Source organism: Aethalodelphis obliquidens, unplaced genomic scaffold, assembly GCF_003676395.1.
Source record: "Aethalodelphis obliquidens isolate GAN/ISIS:26980383/991018 unplaced genomic scaffold, ASM367639v1 scaffold3, whole genome shotgun sequence".
NCBI lineage: Eukaryota > Metazoa > Chordata > Mammalia > Artiodactyla > Delphinidae > Aethalodelphis > Aethalodelphis obliquidens.
The window spans coordinates 56,462,936-56,476,814 of record NW_020837947.1 but is presented as its reverse complement, the minus strand read 5'-3'; the positions used below and the strand labels follow the sequence as shown (position 1 = coordinate 56,476,814).

The 13,879-nt window shown below is 38.7% G+C and overlaps 1 protein-coding gene across 4 annotated transcripts in view; it reads right to left on the bottom strand.

The window, feature by feature from the left end:
• The window catches only part of ASCC3 (activating signal cointegrator 1 complex subunit 3), a 334,732-nt gene that overhangs the window by 315,862 nt on the left and 4,991 nt on the right, over positions 1-13,879 (bottom strand). The gene's annotated exons all lie outside the window — the stretch shown is intronic.

The window sequence follows — 13,879 nt, the reverse complement described above, 5'->3', positions numbered from 1 at the left end:
AATTTGTATTCCTTACTTTTATTGTACTTTATTGCCGCCAACTGGTTAATGTAGTGGAATCACATTACAGGTGCATTTAATTATTTGAAACAATCAAACATAAGAGGCCAAATATAAGGCATAGACAGACATAAACAGTAATATTAGAGATTCTGCCCACTATTTCATGTACTCAATACATGCTCTAGAGTGAATGGGGGTGAGCAACAAGAATATGATGCTCTCTTAATCTGTTTCAATCACTACATGCATAACAAACTGAGAATCTTGCTGCACTGCATGACTCCAATGTTTAAAACTAAGCTCCCTTTTAAAAAAATATACAACATGGCCATTAAACACAAGCCAACTTTTTCATCTGGTGCACCCTCAGAAACTGTGATATGTTCCAAGTTTGGAGGAAAAACGTGGCTGCATACAACACATTGAGAGACAGTATGTTGTGACAACCTGGTGTCCTCCTAAAGAATTTTCAAGGGAAATTTTAACTATTTATAGTTTCCAGCCAACAAGTTCACTTTAGATCCTAACTCATTCTTAAGCATGAAGCAACTGCTCTTGAATAGTTTCCAGTCAAATTAGAACACACTCAGAGCATGGAGAACAGAGAAGGAAAGGGAAAGATGATTAAGTATATACATATATACTTTTTGTATAAATCAAAATCTATAATGGCTTGTTAAGAATAAAATTTATCTAAATGAGATTGTTGTTCTCTAACTTTTCCCTCCAATTACTTACTTATATCAACTCCAGGTTTCCCATCCAAAGGTGGGGCTGAAAACCTAGCCAGGCTCATAACTATAAACCAGAGTCTACAGAAGACCCCCATGGTTATATTTTAACAAAGGATAAGAAAAGTTTTCTTTTAAATGTTCTTGCGAAAATAAGAGGCTAGAATAACGTATCAGCACAGATGAGAACAAGAATAGTAAGAAAGAACATCCCACAAGGAACAAACCAGCACACAATATTGTAGAGAACACATGGAGGAGACCCACAACATACGAGGCAGCACATATTTCCATTCCAGTGAAAAAGGTCTGGGGCCAGATTAGCTGACAAAGGCAACATTCTCATTCCATCCCAATCTATGGGCCTCTTAAAGACAGACCCAAAAATTTGTGCCTGTCCCCTAATAAGCCCTGAAAAGATTAATTTGAATTGAAACCTCTCAGGAGGTACCCTCATACACCAAACCAAAGCTCAAGTGATGCTCTGGAGCAAGCCTTAGCTGTTTAGAGAAATTATCATGACTTTGTACACTTATTTGTTCCTCTGTACCACAATTATACGGAACACCACTACATTCCCGAATATGAGCTCTGGTGATCTTTTAGAAATCTGATGCAAGTTTTTATACTCAAACAACTAGGATTATATACTCCAAATCCAAAAAAGTATTTATCAAAGGATATGATGGCTTTGATCTTTACTCACTGCTGTATGCATAGTAAATTTTTTTTAACATCTTTATTGGAGTATAACAGCTTTACAATGCTGTGTTAGTTTCTGCACTACAAGAAACTGAATCAGCTATACATATACATATATCCCCATATGCCCTCCCTGTTGCGACTCCCTCCCACACTCCCTATCCCACCCCTCTAGGTGGTCACAAAACACCGAGCTGATCTCCCTGTACTATGTGGCTGCTTCCCACTAGCTATCTATTTTACATTTGGTAGTGTATATATGTCAGCTACTCTCTCATTTCAACCCAGTTTACCTTCCCCCTCCCCGTGTCCTCAAGTCCATTCTCTATCTGTGTCTTTATTCCTGTCCTGCCCCTAGGTTCTTCAGAACCACTTTTTTTTTGATTCTATATATATATATGTATTAGCCTACAGTATTTGTTTTTCTCTGTCTGACTTACTTCACTCTGTATGACAGACTCTAGGTTCATCCACCTCACTACAAATAACTCAATTTCGTTTCTATTTATGGCTGAGTAATATTCCACTGTATATATGTGCCACATCTTCTTTATCCATTCATCACTTGATGGACACTTAGGTTGCTTCCATGTCCTGGCTATTGTAAATAGTGCTGCAATGAACATTGTGGTACATGACTCTTTTTGAATTATGGTTTTCTCAGGGTATATGCCCAGTACTGCGATTGCTGGGTCGTATGGTAGTTCTATTTTTAGTTTTTTAAGGAACCTCCATACTGTTCTCCCTAGTGGCTGCATCAGTTTACATTCCCACCAACTGTGCGAGAGGGTTTCCTTTTCTCCACACTCTCTCCAGCATTTATTCTTTGTAGACTTTTTGAAGTTGGCCATTCTGACCAGTGTGAGGTGATATCTCATTGTAGTTTTGATTTGCATTTCTCTAATGATTAGTGATGTTGAGTATCCTTTCGTATGTTTGATGGCAATCTGTATATCTTCTTTGGAGAAATGTCTACTCAGTCTTCTGCCCATTTTTGGATTTTTTTTTTTTTTTTTTTGATATTGAGCTGCATGAGCTGCTTGTATATTTTGGAGATTAATCCTTTGTCAGTTGCTTCATTTGCAAATATTTTCTCCCATTCTGAGGGTTGTCTTTTCGTCTTGTTTAAGGTTTCCTTTGTTGTGCAAAAGCTTTTAAATTTCATTAGGTTCCATTTGTTTATTTTTGTTTTTATTTCCCTCTCTCTAGGAGGTGGGTCAAAAAGGATCTTGCTGTGATTTATGTCATAGAGTGTTCTGCCTATGTTTTCCTCTAAGAGTTTTATAGTGCCTGGCCTTACATTTAGGTCTTTAATCCATTTTGAGTTTATTTTTGTGTATGGTGTTAGGAAGTGTACTAATTTCATTCTTTTACATGTAGCTGTCCAGTTTTTCCAGCACAGCTTATTAAAGAGGCTCTCTTTTCTCCACTGTTTATACTTGACTCCTTTATCAAAGATGAGGTAACCATAGCTGCACGGGTTTATCTCTGGGCTTTCTACCCTGTTCCATTGATCTATATTTCTGTTTTTGTGCCAGTACCATACTGTCTTGATTACCGTACCTTTGTAGTATAGTCGGAAGTCAGGGAGCCTGATTCCTCCAGCTCCATTTTTCTTTCTCAAGGTTGCTTTGGCTATTGGGGGTCTTTTGTATCTCCATACAAATTGTGAAAATTTTTTTTCTACTTCTGTGAAAACTGCCATTGGTAGTTTGATAAAGATTGCAATGAATCTGTCAATTGCTCTGGGTAGTACAGTCCTTTTCACAATGTTGATTATTCCAATCCAAGAACATGGTATATCTCTCCATCTCTTTGTATCGTCTTTAATTTATTTCATCAGTGTCTTATACTTTTCTGCATACAGATCATTTGTCTCTTTAGGTAGATTTATTCCTAGGCATTTTATTCTTTTTGTTGCAATGGTAAATGGGAGTGTTTCCTTAATTTCTCTTTCAGATTTTTTATCATTAGTATATGGGAATGCAACTGTTTTCTGTGCATTACTTCTGTATCCTGCTACTTTACCAAATTCATTGATTAGCTCTAGTAGTTTTCTGGTAGCATCTTTAGGATTCTCTATGTATAGTATCATGTCATCTGCAAACAGTGACAGTTTTATTTCTTCTTTGCCGATTTGGATTTCTTTTATTTCTTTTTCATCTCTGACTGCTGTGGCTAAAACTTCCAAAACGATGTTGAATAATACTGGTGAGAGTGGGCAACCTTGTCTTGGTCTGATCTTAGTGGAAATGGTGTCAGTTTTTCACCACTGAGAAGGATGTTGGCTGTGGGTTTGTCATATATGGCCTTTATTATGTTAAGGTAAGTTCCTTTATGCCTACTTTCTGGTGGGTTTTTATCATAAATGAGTATTGAATTTTGTTGAAAGCTTTTTCTGCATCTACTGAGATGATCATATGGTTTTTCTCCTTCAATTTGTTAATATGGTTTATCACATTGAATGATTTGCATATATTGAAGAATCCTTGCATTCCTGGAATAAACCCCACTTGATCATGCTGTATGATCCTTTTAATAGGCTGTTGGATTCTGTTTGCTAGTATTTTGTTGAGGATTTTTGCATCTATGTTCATCAGTGATATTGGCCTGTAGTTTTCTTTTTTGTGACATCTTTGTCTAGTTTTGGTATCAGGGTAATGGTGGCCTCGTAGAATGAGTTTGGGAGTGTTCCTCCCTCTGCTATGTTTTGGAAGAGTTTGAGAAGGATAGGTGTTAGTTCTTCTCTAAACGTTTGATAGAATTCGCCTGTGAAGCCATCTGGTCCTGGGCTTTTGTCTGTTGGAAGACTTTTAATCACAGTTTCAATTTCTGTGCTTGTGATTGGTCTGTTTTTATTTTATATTTCTTCCTGGTTCAGTCTCAGAAGGTTGTGCTTTTCTAAGAATTTGTCCATTTCTTCCAAGTTGTCCATTTTATTGGCATAGAGTTGCTTGTAGTAATCTCTCATGATCCTTTGTATTTCTGCAGTGTCAGTTGTTCCTTCCTTTTCATTTCTAATTCTGATTTGAGTCTTCTCCCTTTTTTTCTTGATAAGTCTGGCTAATGGTTTATCAATTTTGCTTATCTTCCCAAAGAACCAGCTTTTAGTTTTACTGATATTTGCTACTGTTTTCTTCTTTTTCATTAATTTTGATCTGATCCTTATGATTTCTTTCCTCCTGCTAACTTTGGGGGTTTTTTTGTTCTTCTTTCTCTAATTGCTTTAGGTGTAATGTTAGGTTGTTTATTTGAGATGTTTCTTGTTTCTTAAGGTAGGATTGTATTGCTATAAACTTCCCTTGTAGAAGTGCTTTTGCTGCATCCCATAGGTTTTGGGTCGTCGTGTTTTTATTGTCATTTGTTTCTAGTTATTTTTTGATTTCCTCTTTGATTTCTTCAGTGAACTCTTGGTTATTTAGTAGTGTATTTTTTAGCTTCCATGTGTTTGTATTTTTTATAGTTTTTTTTCCTGTAACTGATATCTAATCTTAAGGCATTATGGTTGGAAAAGAAACTTGATATGATTTGAATTTTCTTAAATTTACCAAGCCTTGGTTTGTGACCCAAGATATGATCTACCCTGGAAAATGTCACATGAGCACTTGAGAAGATAGTACATTCTGTTGTTGTTGGATGGAATGTCCTATACATATCAATTAAGTCCATCTTGTTTAATATGTCATTTAAAGCTTGTGTTTCTTCATTTACTTTCATTTTGGATGATCTGTCCATTGGTGAAAGTGTGGTGTTAAAGTCCTCTACTATTATTGTGTTACTGTCAATTTCCCCGTTTATGGCTGTTAGCATTTGCCTTATGTACTGAGGTGCTCCTATGTTGGGTGCATAAATATTTACAATTGTTATATCTTCTTCTTGGATTGATCCCTTGGTCATTAGGCAGTGTCCTTCTTTGTCTCTTGTAATAGTCTTTATTTTAAAGTCTATTTTGTCTGATATGAAAATTGCTACTCCAGCTTTCTTTTCATTTCTATTTGCATGGAATACCTTTTTCCATCCCCTCACTTTCACTCTGTATGTGTCCCTGGGTCTGAAGTGGGTCTCTTGTAGACAGCATATGTACAGGCCTTGTTTTTGTATCCATTCAGCCAGTCTATGTCTTTTGGTTGGAGGATTTAATCCATTTACATTTAAGGTAATTAGCAATATGTATGTCCCTATTACCATTTTGTTAATTGTTTTGAGTTTGTTATTGTAGGTCTTTTCCTTCTCTTGTGTTTCCTGCCTAGAGAAGTTCCTTTAGCATTTGTTGTAAAGCTGGTTTGGTGGTGCTGAATTCTCTTAGCTTTTGCTTGTCTTTAAAGGTTTTAATTTCTCCATTGAATCTGAATGAGATCCTTGCTGGGTAGAGTAATCTTGGTTGTAGGTTTTTCCCTTTCATCACTTTAAATATGTCCTGCCACTCCCTTCTGGCTTGCAGAGTTTCTGCTGAAAGATCAGCTGTTAACCTTATGGGGATTCCCTTGTATGCTATTTGTTGTTTCTCCCTTGCTGCTTTTAATATTTTTTCTTTGTATTTAATTTTTGACAGTTTGATTAATATGTGTCTTGGCGTGTTTCTCCTTGTATTTATCCTGTATGGGACTCTCTGTACTTCCTGGACTTGACTATTTCCTTTCCCATATTAGGGAAGTTTTCAACTATAATCTCTTCAAATATTTTCTCAGTCCCTTTCTTCTTAACTTCTTCTTCTGGGACCCGTATAATTCAAATGCTGGTGCATTTAATGTTGTCCCAGAGGTCTCTGAGACTGTCCTCAATTTTTTTCATTCCTTTTTCTTTATTCTGCTCTGCAGTAGTTATTTCCACTATTTTATCTTCCAGGTCACTTATCCGTTCTTCTGTCTCCATTACTCTGCTATTGATTCCTTCTAGAGAATTTTTAATTTCATTTTATGTGTTTTTCATCATTGTTTGTTTGCTCTTTAGTTCTTCTAGGTCCTTGTTAACGTTTCTTGTATTTTCTCCATTCTACTTTTGAGATTTGGGATCATCTTTACTATCATTACTCTGAATTCTTTTTCAAGTAGACTGCCTATTTCCTCTTCATTTGTTTGGTCTGGTGGGTTTTTACCTTGCTCCTTCATCTGCTGTGTATTTCTCTGTATTCCCATTTGGTTAACTTACTGTGTTTGGGGTCTCCTTTTCACAGGCTGTAGGTTCGTAGTTCCTGTTGTTTTTGGTATCTGCCCCCAGTGGGTAAGGTTGGTTAAGTGGGTTGTGTAGGCTTCCTGGTGGAGGGGACTGGTGCCTGTGTTCTGGTGGATGAGGCTGGATCTTGCCTTTCTGGTGGGCAGTGCCGCGTCTGGTGATGTGTTTTGGGGTGTCTGTGACCGTATTATGATTTTAGGCAACCTCTCTGCTAATGGGCGGGGTTGTGTTCCTGTCTTGCTAGTTGTTTGCAATGGGGTGTCCAGCACTGCAGCTTGTTGGTCACTGAGTGGAGCTGCATCTTAGCGTTGCGAGGGATATCTCTGGAAGAGCTCTCACTGACTGATATTACGAGGGGCCGGGAGGTGTCTGGTGGACCAATGTCCTGAACTCAGCTCTCCCACCTCAGAGGCTCAGGGCTGACACCCAGCCAGAGCACCAAGATCCTGTCAGCCACACAGCTCAGAAGAAGAGTGAGAAAAGAAAAAAAAAGAGAGAAAGAAAAAATTTAAAAAAAATAAAGTTTTTAAAATTAAAAAATATATTATTAAAATAAAATAATAAAGTAATTAATTAAAAAAAAGAAGAGAGCAACCAAACCAAGAAACAAATCCACCAATGATAACAAGCACTAAAAACTATACTAAAAACAACGACAGAGCCCTAGGACAAATGGTAAAAGCAAACCTATACAGACAAACTCACACAAAGAAGCACACACATACACACTCACAAAAAGAGAAAAAGGAAAAAAAAAAAAAAAAAATATATATATATATATATACATATAAGAGGAAGAGAGCAACCAAATCAATAAACAAATCCACCAATGATAATTAGCTCTAAATAGTCAACTAAGACAAACATAAAACTTGAAACAAATTAGACACAGAAAGCAAACCCCAAGTCTACAGTTGCTCTGAAAGTCTACCGCATCAGTTTGGGGATGATTCACTGTCTATTGAGGTATTCCACAGGTGCAGGGTACATCAAGTTGATTGTGGAGATTTAATCCTTTGCTCCTGGGGCTGCACAGATTTCCCTTTTCTCTTCTTTGTTCACACAGCTCCTGGGGTTCAGGTTTGGATTTGGCCCCATCTCTGCATGTAGCTTGTCCTCTGGCTTCTGTTCTTCACCCAGACAGGCGGGGGTTAAAGGAGCGGCTGACTCGGGGGCTCTGGCTCACTCAGGCTGGGAGGAGGGAGGGGTATGGAAAGTGGGGTGAGCCTACGGCAGCAGAGGCTGGTATGACGTTGTAGCAGCCTGGGGCACGCCGTGTGTTCTCCCGAGGAAGTTGTCCTTGGATCACGGGACCCTGGCAGTGGTGGGCTGCACAGGTTCCCGGGAGGGGAGGTGTGGATAGTGACCTGCGCTTGCACACAGGATTCTTGGTGGCTGCAGTAGCAGCCTTAGTGTTTCATGTGCATCTCTGGTGCCCACGCGGATAGCCATGGCTCACACCCATCTCTGGAGCTCCTTTAGGCAGTGCTCTGAATCCCCTCTCCTCGCTCACCCTGAAACAACGGTCTCTTGACTCTTATGCAGGTCCAGACTTTTTCCCGGACTCCCTCCCAGCTAGCTGTGGTGCACTAGCCCCCTTCAGGTTGTGTTCACACAGCCAACCCCAGTCCTCTCCGAGATCTGACCTCCGAAGCCTGAGCCTCAGCTCCCAGCCCCCACCGGCCCCAGTGGGTGAGCAGACAAGCCTCTCAGGCTGGTGGGTGCTGGTCGGCACTGATCTTCTGTGCAGGAATCTCTCCGCTTTGCCCCCTGCAAGCCTGTTGCTCCGCTCTCCTCTGTGGTTCCTAAGCTTCACCCCTGTCACTCCCCATTTCCGCCAGTGAAGGGGCTTCCTAGTGTGTGGAAACTTTTCCTCCTTCACGGCTCCCTCCCAGATGTGCTGGTCCCGTCCCTATCCTTTTGTCTCTGTTTTTTTCTTTTCTCTTTTGCCCTACCCAGGTACGTGGGGAGTTTCTTGCCTTTTGGGAAGTCTGAGGTCTTCTGCCAGCATTTAGTAGGTGTTCTGTAGGAGTTGTTCCTCATGTTGATGTATTTTTGATGTATTTGTGGCAAGGAAGGTGATCTCCACGTCTTACTCCTCTGCCATCTTGAAGGTCGGTGTAGAGGAAATTCTTAAATCACCCTAACACTGACACTGTGTAAAAGAAGTTGGCACCTACCTCGTAATAGCAGAATGAAATCTCTACCCCTCTCTCTCAAGTAGAGAAAAACTAGACACTAAAATCAGGACTCAGATGAATTTATGTGGTAAACAAGAAATACAAAAACAGGAAAGTAAATCACTAATTTATTGGGCATTATGAATTAGAACAAACACATGGTAAGAATTTTATTGTGCTACTATATTACATGTCATGTATGCTTTACTTAATCTTTCTGAAAGAATGTATTGCCATGACCATTATTTAACATTCTGGTCTGAACTGTTTGTTTCAATCTTTATGAATAAAAACTTAATTACTTACAAAAACAGTGTACTCTCTTTCACTTTGTGTTAGTCAGAAATGTGCCCTGGCAAATATAGTCCATAAGAATGTTTTCTCTGTGCCTTGTTCTGAGCTGAACTCTCACTTCCCTATCGACTCCATCCTCTGGTATTCAGTTTCCTAAACTGAAAGGTGTGTGAAAGGGTCAGACCCATATCTCTCATTCTTTCTTACATTCGAACTTCTACGCCATTTTTCTTACCAACATATTATATATACTACAGTTCAGAGAAAAATAGGTTTTGTTAATGATACCTCCCACCTTTTTTAGAATGCAATTACTGAAAGAAACACCATGCTTCAAAAAGCATAAAAACACGAAGAACATTTTTTTAAAATTCACTTTCTCTGATGTCTTAAATATTTCAGGATGTGTACCCTTAACAAATTTTTAAATAGTAATATAGTCATTTCTCTAAAGATTGCTGGTTAACCATATTTACAGTAAAGACATTAGGAAAATCATGATTGTTGTTGATTTTTTTAAAAAAATGACATTTGTGTAGGTTGAACATTGATGTTTTTCAATGTTTTATAAAAGTTTCCATGTAAGTATAGACTATAAAAGAATTAGGTCACTAAGTACTACATGTTGCTTTCTGATATTAAAAGTACTTTAAAAATTATCTGTACTGCCTAATGTCAATAAGTTATCAAAGTTAAGTACTCTTTTCACATGAGTGACTTCTAGATAGTTGAAGGAACCTGTAATCCTACTTTAAATTTTCTCTTCACCAAGCTAATCAATCCCATTTCTTTCCATCAATCTCCCTCATTAATCCCTGGCTTATATCCTGTCACACAGAAATATGTAGAAACATGCATGAGAACTATATACACCAGCTTCAAGGTAATGGATTGAGAGGCAGCACAGAAGTGACAGAAGAGGGAAAAAAAATTAGCAATACTTTTCAAAAGAGAAGAACTGAAGCAAATAAGGCAAAAATTACTACTTGTTAAATCTGTATGGCAAGTATAGGAGTGTATTACATTATTTTCTGAAAATTTTCCATATTCTTGAAATACTCCACAATTAAAAGTTTTAATTAAGTTTTAAATAAACACAGAAGCCTAATAAGAGAGAGAAGAGTTGTGAAAGCATCAAACTGAATGTCTGCCAAATCGCAGGTTCTGAAAGCACTACTGAAAATGCTCAGGCTTATGAGAGACTGAACGCCGAACATTTGGGTGCTCTTTTAATATTGCTACCCATAATGTGCTTCAATTCCATTTAACCCAAATCAATTCTGCCATTTTCAATCCAGAGTCCATTCTCCATTCTCCTTAGCATAAAAGAAAGAAGAGATCAAGTAGTTAATGAACTCTATATTCTCTTTTAACATCCTAGTAACTGCCCCAAGAAACACACTGTTGAATGTAGCTTAAAAACTGTTTTTGCTAACCTTTATGTTTCTTCAAGGATACGCATCACAGATCCCACAAACTCTCTTTTCTTTAATTCATTCTTAGTTCGTGTACTCCTTCTCCATGTTCAATTTATATTTTTTAAAAATATTCAGGCACAGCAACATCAGTTTCTTGAGATACCTCTCTCTTCTTGATCATCAGAGTTATGTATGAATACACCATCAGTATTACATTCTCCAGAGACCCAGACTCTGAAGATCTACCTTTGTGTTTATACTCTCAGACTATGAATCATACAAACCTTTTTTTCTAAATTACAGTTGCCAGATTAGCAGATAAAAATATAAAGTCAGAGTTAAATTTGAATTTCAATTAATTTTTTAGTATAATATGTCCCATGCAATATTTGGGACATACTTACATGGGATATATTTATACTAAAAAAATTACTTGTCGTCACCTGAAATTCGAATTTAACTCTGCATCTTGTATTTTATTTGGCAACCCTACTCGGAACATTCAAAAATCTGTATTCCTTCACTCTTCTGGCAAATACTGTATCTTCTTAAGTCAAGAATAATAGTTAACAAGAGGTCTCAAAATTTTTGAAATAGGTACCAACTCTTTAAAAGTTCAAATGAGAAAAATGAACAAAAAGTAAAAGATTAGACAAGTCTGTAGTGGTGACACATTTTAATAGATCATTTGTGAGGGCAGCTGCAAAGACCTGAGAAACACCAGGTTCACCAGGGTGAAAAAGTAAACTTCAAGATGGTAATCTAACTAAAGAAGACTGAAGCCTAAAAAATCCCACAACGATCTGGAAAAGGAGGTGTTAACTGAAGTGTTCTTTCTTCCACTTTTTATTCAGCACTGATTAAAAAAAATTATACTGCATCTGGTGAAAATACTTCTACCCATCCATTAACTCATTCATTCAACAAAAACATTCAGGGACTTCCTGGTGGCAAAGTGGTTAAGAATCCGCCTGCCTATGCAGGGGACACGGGTTCGAGCCCTGGCCCAGGAAGATCCCACATGCCACGGAACAACTAAGCCCATGCACCACAACTACTGAGCCTGCGCTCCAGAGCCCATGAGCCACCACTACTGAGCCCACATGCCACCACTACTGAAGCCCGTGAGCCTAGAGCCCATGCTCCGCAACAAGAGAAGCCACTGCAATGAGAAGCCTGTGCACCGCAACAAAGAGTAGCCCCCGCTCGCCGCAACTAGAGAAAGCCCACGCACAGCAACGAAGACCCAACGCAGCCAAAAAAAAAAGAAAAACATTCAGTGGGGACACAGTGATAAAGTTGCTGAAGTGAAAGTCCCCTCTCTCCTTGTTAGTAATATTTTCTTCTCTATTGGATGATTTCCAAAACCCCAAAATATGCTGTAGCTGCTCCCATATTTAAAAACTCCACAGCCCTTTTCAATTAACACCCCACTTTTTTGATCGCTATCTACAGCAGACACTCCAGTCCTATCAGGCTTTAACCTGTACTATTCCACCAAAAGAGCTATAAAGGTCACAAATAAGCTCAACATTGCCAAATTCAGTTACTTCTCAGTCCTTGTTTGATCCCTGTCAGGAGATTTTGACCCAGCCCTTCTGAACAGTTGCTTCACTTGGCATCTAGGACACCAATATGTCTTGTTTTTTCTCCTACATTATCTCTTGGCTCTTTCCACTCTTCTTGGTTCCTCCTCATCCTCCTATCCTTTAACACTGCTTTGCCCCTAAGCTCAGAGTTCAGACCTTTTCTTTAGCTACAGTCATTCCCCATGTGATCCTTCAGTCTCAAGGCTTTAAGTATCATTTATATTCTAACACCAAATTCTTATCTCCATCCTGCGCATCTCACCTGTACTCCAGATTTGTCTACCCACGCCTCTTCCACATCTCCACTTAGATGTCTAATAGTGAGCTCAAACTTAAAACTGTCAAAATTTATCTCCCATGCAAACCTCCTCTTATGGTCTACCTCACTTTAATAAATCACAACTCCACTCTGCCTGCTGCTCAGACCAAAAAACTTGGAGTTATGCTTTACACCATCCACCTTATCAGTAAAGTCTCCCAATTCTACCTTCAAAATATATCCAGAATCTGACCACTTCTCATCATTACCATCTCTTCCCCAGTTTACTGCAATGGCCTATTTAGTCTCCCTGTTTTCACCCTTACTCCCTAACAATCTAATTTCCACATATAAACAAGAATGATTCTTTTCTAAAACAAATAACATTGTGGCTCTCCTCTGCTCAAAACCCCCCAAGGTTTCCCATATCTCTAAGTAAACTTCAAAACTCCCAAGGCATCTGGCTTTCTCCAACCTTTTGATTTGATCCCCTGTAACTCTCCTCCTTGCTCATTTTGGGGCATCCACACTGGCCTTGGTGCAGTGATATAACCATACCAAGCAGATCCCTCTGGATGAACACTCTTCCCCCAGATGCCACAAAGGTAGGTCCCTCATTTCCTTCAGGTTGCTGCTCAAACATCTCTTTACCAGAGACGCCTTCTCGGACCACCCTATCTAAAACAGCACCCTTTCCTTCATCCTTCTGCACCCAACCCACTTTACTTCAAGGCACTTATCACTGTGCTTGTTGTCAGCTACATCCAATAGAGTAAGATCCCCACAAGGGTGGGGACTTTGCTTTGTTCACTGCAGTATCCAAAGCACCTCAACAGTGCCTGGGGCCTCGTGCAGTCTCGGTAAATATTTGTATAATGGCTGGCTGGATGGACTGACAGGAAGAATAAAGGGAAGCCAAAGCTGCCACAAAAAAAAGAGGCAGAATTTACAGGTCTGGATTCCTATACATTTATTTTTTGAAGTTTATATCATCTTTATTTCAAGACCTCAAAAATATAGTTTCACAGAAATTAGCTTAATTATTTGATTAATTTATTTCAGTCCCTAAGAAAAGAGGTCTTACAAACAAGGAAGTTTACTCAAACAGAAAAGAAATCAAAACCTACTGTGATTTATTCAACTCATGATGCCATTCTTTTCAAAGAACTTATATATGCAGAAATGTAATTCTTATTTTGGGGGTAAGTTTTTTTCAAAATCTCAAGCTAATAAAGTAGAAAAGCAAAAGCAAGGGTAAAAGGATAGTCAACAGTTGCTAGAAACTCTAGGGTAGGAGTGGGCTCAGCAGGAATATCATAGTAGAAGAATGCAGGAACAACTTTCACTCAGTTGATATTTCTTAACTAGTATTTCCACTGCATGCTGGACACCAGGCTGGGTGAACCACAGTGAGCAAAATCAATCTGCTACCTGCCCTTGCGAAGCTCACAGCCTGGTGGGGAAGACAACCCAATTAAATAAGCTATCTCAATACAAACTAAGACTGCTATCTATAAAAGGAGGCAGTAAT